At 30.5% G+C, this 5,951-nt stretch overlaps 1 pseudogene; it reads right to left on the bottom strand.

Annotated features, from left to right (window-relative positions):
* The window catches only part of LOC106466117, a 35,608-nt pseudogene that overhangs the window by 14,136 nt on the left and 15,521 nt on the right, over window positions 1-5,951 (bottom strand).

Raw genomic sequence — 5,951 nt, 5'->3', positions numbered from 1 at the left:
CACAATCTAAAATTCACGAGATGATTCTCACGATGCCCCAAAGGATCCACGAACTCCACGAAGCGAAAGGAAGATCTACTAGATATTAATTAAATTATAAATATATCAAATCATTCGATTATGACTGAAAAAGTTCATTTTTCTGAAAAGGTGGTGTCTATTTACTTGTGACCACACTGTGTACATACCCACAACACAGGTTAAACTGCTATTTATATGACATGGTCCAAGTGTTGTGGAAATGTCTACCACCCATCATCATTTTCAGGTTTATATGCACCATCATTCTTCAACTTCCTTGTTGCATTTATTTTGTTTTTAATGTTTAATAGCACTTTTCATACTATATTACCCAATTTATGGTGTTAAATGCCAAAGGTGGTAGAGAAAAATACACTTTAGAAAAATCTAAAAAGATAATGCATCACACATTTGACTTCAGTTGTTTTTTCTCACAGTTCTTGGTTCATTACGGATTTTAAACATGGATTTTAAATTGCTTTTACATTCTATTTTTTTGTTTCTCTTTTTTGTAGAGTAAGCCACAGGTAAGAGTCAAGGAATCCTTTTATATTTTACTAATATTCACCCCCCCCCCAAAAAAAAAGGAAGTATAATTTCTATAACTATCTATCTTATTAGTTAGCACTTCAGAAAGTGTCACTAAATAACAGGAAATTATATGCAATATATTTTTCCATAATTTGCTTTGCCTATTTACTAGCAGTTGTGATTTACCTATTTCAGCATGGTACTACCTAGCATCTCCCAAATTCAAATGTTTATGTTAATTTTTAACAAACATAAAAATGATGTAGTTGAAGGATAGCTTTTAGCAACAAAATTATACAGTCAAAGGGTGAATAATAACTTGATAATGATGTGCTTTAGAAGACATAAATATACTCAATAATGATTTGTTAAAGAACAATAGATATAGACAGGGGAAGAAGTAGTACGAAAGGTGGAATTAAATGTAAGAATGATGTAACAAAAAGACTGAATCTAAACAAAAAAACAAAACAGTATGAAGTAAATAATTTGTGAGAATAAGTAAGTGGGAAGACTGAAACTAGGCACAAGAATTATCACAAGTAGCAGAACTAAATATATAAATAACACAGTAAATAAAGACACATGATTATTAGATGGTTGGTTTAGAGCATACAAGAAAATAATGAAATATACATAACGTAAGAAAAATGAAGAATGAAGTGTGAAACTAATCAACACAAAAATGATGTTTCCAATAGGTCAATCATAACCAATATGTGAACTGAGAAGCCTTTTCAGGTAGATCACAAAATTTTTCACATTTCAAAATATTTGTATTTTTTGTTAATTTTATTTAGTTGCTTATTTTTCAGTTTTATATCTGTCTTTATGAAAAAACCACAACCCATTTGTGGCACTAGACCTACTTATTTCATCAACCAGAAAACTCATTTGAAGGCTGTTCTAAATTATCAAGAAGTAACAAATGTATAAGATTAAATAGGACCTAAATAAGGCTTAAATAAAGATTGGTAAGAAACTCTTTGGAAATTGAAATATATAATAAAAAAAAGTTAAATTTTGTAAAAAGGTTACAGATCTCCGATGCTAAGATACACAAGACTGATAGAATATGAATAGTGAATTTATTCACAGGAATGCTATAGTAAAGAAGTTGGAAATAAACACAACAACGAAATAATAATTATGTTTTGATCTAGATGTGAAAATGACACCACTGTGAAAAGCAGAACTAGACATAAAAATGATGTATATTGAAATATTGGAAGGAAGCAATTTGAAAGGTGCAACTTATTGTGAAAATGATGTAGAAAAACAGGTAGACATAGATATGATAATTCTGTACTAAATACTTATAAGAAGTCAAGAAATTCTTAAAAGTCTTTAAGTTTTTGCACTTCCAATGGCCTTGAAAGTCCTGTACTTAACCAGGAAAGAGGTATAAACTTGACACGAAATTAGTTGATATTTGGTTTGTCCTAACAGAAATTTTATTTAAATAAATGGAAATGTTCAATGAGCCAAAATTCCAAGTCAGTAAAACAGCTATGATTCTATTTGTTCACTACTACTCATTCCAGGTGTCACATTCCACATGGTAAGACTGCAGAATTATGTCCTGTATTATTTTTGTTCTGGAGAAAACATATTGCTTCTAGTGAAGTGTGTACTCAAACAGTGAATGGAACTTACTTGTTTGTCTGAAATCATAATGATTTCAGCCACAAATACATTTCTGTGGATTTTTAATTAGGTTTATCCATTTGGGTTGCTACATGACAGTTACAACAGTCCAGAACACTGGGTCTCCTACAATACAGATGGTTGAGTATGTTATATTACAACAATTTTTATCATTCAAATCAGCTAGTTACAAGACAGCCACAGTTAATATAAGTCATGGTGGAATGGATGTATCAGAACTACATTTTGACAATTCTTGGCATTTTGTAGGTAAGTGTGATGTCATTTAAAATTGTTCACTTTTAGAAATGGTACATAACTCTTCCTGGAACAAAATATTAATAAAATCAGATCATAAGGATGTACTTAGATTGGGGACTTAGAGATTGGGAGGGGGTTAGTGTACACATCACAACCTCTTACAGAATTACATTGGTATCAAAACATAGTTAATAATTTATATTTTAATTTTATGTAAATTTTAATTACTTTCAAAGTGAAATACTTAAATAATTTCTCAATTTTCATTTCTTTGTATCACTTCTTCACTCCAAATTGTCCATTTTGGATATTCTTTCTACCCTTATATGAACTCCTGAGTTTGGCACAAATTACAAACTTAAAGTATAGATAATGCTAAGACACAATATAAATTCACTAGCGTATAGCCAGTCAAAAATGATGAGGCAAGTACTACAACCCCCACCTCATAGTATACCCTAACCTCACATTTGATAGCAAACTGAAATAAATAAATTTTTCAAAATCAAGCTTGGCAACAAAGAGGCAGAAAAGTGAAGTCAAAGCAGTCAATATTTTTACTTTCATGATAAATTTTATGCACTTTGTTCTAGGCCAGGTGATCCCAACACTCACTACACTTATAAGGTTTCATGCCCCCCCCCCCCCACCCTCATGGGCCCCCTTGCACACCCATCACTAAAATTGAAGTGGGCAGACAATAGTTGAAATATTCTATCTGCATAAATGAATTCGGGCTTTTAAGACTCCTCCTATTTCGAGAAATCATGCATGGCGTGACACACACTTGCTTTTATATAGGTTAGATAGCCTCCAGTCCTCTTGCTTTATTAAGATAAAAACCAGAAAGTAGTCAAACCCCCATGCCACACCCACCTGTGTTGATCATCTTGACCACCTAATGGAATTATTTTAACTCACTTATAGCTTAGTTAGAAAGCTTGTTTAAATTATAATAGTTTTAAGACACTGTACGTTTTGTGTGTATTAATATTTTGTGTTCTAAATTGCATATTAGAAATAAATATAAATTACATAAAGTACTATCAACAACTCTACTAAAGAGTAGAGTTATGTTTTGTAAGGAAAAACTCAAAAACGTACAAGAGCCCATAAGTACACAATGTTTTGTTTTCATATATTTTTTACTTATTGGTATAAAATCAGAAACTTATTAGGCAAAATAAGAAAACTCATGTGAAAAAAAACAACAATAAAAAGTACTTACGATTGCATGTACACTTTGCAAGGCAATTCTATAAAAAGTGATAGCAATGTTACTTTAAATACTGGTAACGCAATCATTTGTTTATACAAAACAGCCCCACTATAATAAATAGCTTTTGTCATGATCTGAGTGAGGTTGCAAAGCAATAAATCCAAATAAGCCTAAAATTTGAAAAGTATTAGCTTTGGCTGTAAGAATAAATAGTGTGTAATTGTCTGTTACAAAATGCAGTCATTCTAGAAAGATAATTTAGATTTATTTTGCATTTTTCAACTTTTCTTTTACTCTACATTGCTCATTTTGCAACAGTAAGTGTTAGGGTAGAGATAATAAAACATAGTTTTGCTCAAAAACTTTTGATATTAATTAAGAAAATTCTAGAGGTTATGCAAATGAAATATGAAAACTGTAAGATGCAAATAAAGTATTTTTATTCATAACATGAAATCACTTAGTAATGAAAAATATATGGCAGAGATATTTTTAAGAAGCACAGACATCAGGCAGAGCATGACTGGACGTGACAACATGGACCATAATGATGTGGTAAGATTACAAAATTGTTTTAATATAAAATACTCAAACTCTTTACAATATTTCCACATTTATTTATATTCATCTTTATAATTATATACTGCTTGATTTCATCCTTCATTTTTGTTGTTATTTTCATCCTTTAAATTACATTATTCTTGTGTTCAGTTTCTTCCTTTGTACAAAAGTCTCATGTTTAGTACTATCTGGCACACAAATTCACATTCATATTAATATATATATATATATAATTATTTTGTACCTTTTTCACTACATCTTTCCAATGCACTTTGACATTAGGTCTATCGTGTAGCACTTAATTTGCATATAACACTTTTTTGGGGAGGTTATTGATATTACTTACATTTGTTTTCAGTTCCATCCAAATAAATCATGAAATTATCAATATCAGTCTGCTGTGCTGGTTCAAAATTCTATATTAAAAAAAAGAACAAGACAATTTAGAAAATCCCCAAAAAATAGAGTTGCATTTTATCTTAAACCATACTATGACTTATTATAAAGTTAGTAGAAACACAGAAACAATTTTTATCAGAAGTTCAGTGACTGACAGAGATTGCAGTGTATCCTACAAAATATTTTTTTACAGATTTTAAGCCTACCAGTTACACATTGCAATCTTTAAAAAGACAGGTTTATTTGTATATTTAGAAAATTACATAGCTGGACATACATGATAATCAACAGTTTGGCATTGTATTTAATGACCTTCTGTACATTGCAAGTATCACAACCAGGATCAACCTTAAAGAACATGTCTATAAACATTATAAATACAGATATATTTTAAACATTTCAAAAAGTCTCTTCCTTTCTTATTTTCCAGCATTTATAAAAGCTGAAATACAAAGAATCAGTGTCTGTATGCTCTGAATTGCTTGAGCGGATTTAAAACTTTCACAAAACAACAACTGTTAATAACCAATAACTGCACATGTTCAATACACATTTCTAACATCTCCAACATGTTAGAATATGCAAAATGAGTCTTGTTGTGTTACTTCAAATACTTTAAAAGAATACTTTCAGTAACAGTTGATTCTTGGAAAGGCCATAAACATTCCAGGAAATGGTTGGGATAGCATATCTATCTATATTTTTACTTGAATCTACCCATTTCACTGTTTCCAACACCAGTTGGCTAATTATATTCACAGCTTTTGTTATGATTCACCCATTTTCTCAGCTTTTTTATTACCAGCCTAGCACACTATGGCATTATCATTAACTGCTTATTACATGTTTCGAAAAGTATTTTTTATTTCATTTCCTTAGTAAGAATAACTTCCTGAACTAAGTTTATCTCCTTCCTACAAAGGAATAAAAATGAGTGTTGTTGATATTAAATATTCTCCTCAATGACTTTATCCACACTGAAGGTAAATGTTTAATACCTCAAGTCACAGAACCATGACAAACAAGCTTACTGTTTCAGAATTTGTTACCAGAACAGTTGCACAGCATATTCCATTGCCTTCTTTCTGTTATCAGTTTTTATCAGCCATCCTTCAGGCAGTTTAATAGATGTGGGAGCTTAAAACTAAATCACTGAAACATAGAAAATACTTCATTTTACAATTTTTTTAAACAGGAGCATCCCACTTAAGAATTAATAAAAACACTTGTACATTATTTTGTCCCATTATATCCATTCTTACATGTTTTATCTATAACACTTTACAATCTCACTACATAGTGTTACGTCTCC

Source organism: Limulus polyphemus, unplaced genomic scaffold (assembly GCF_000517525.1).
Source record: "Limulus polyphemus unplaced genomic scaffold, Limulus_polyphemus-2.1.2 Scaffold2156, whole genome shotgun sequence".
NCBI classification, from domain to species: domain Eukaryota; kingdom Metazoa; phylum Arthropoda; class Merostomata; order Xiphosura; family Limulidae; genus Limulus; species Limulus polyphemus.
The sequence above is the reverse complement of the archived record's forward strand: the minus strand, read 5'-3'. Positions and strand labels throughout refer to the sequence as shown.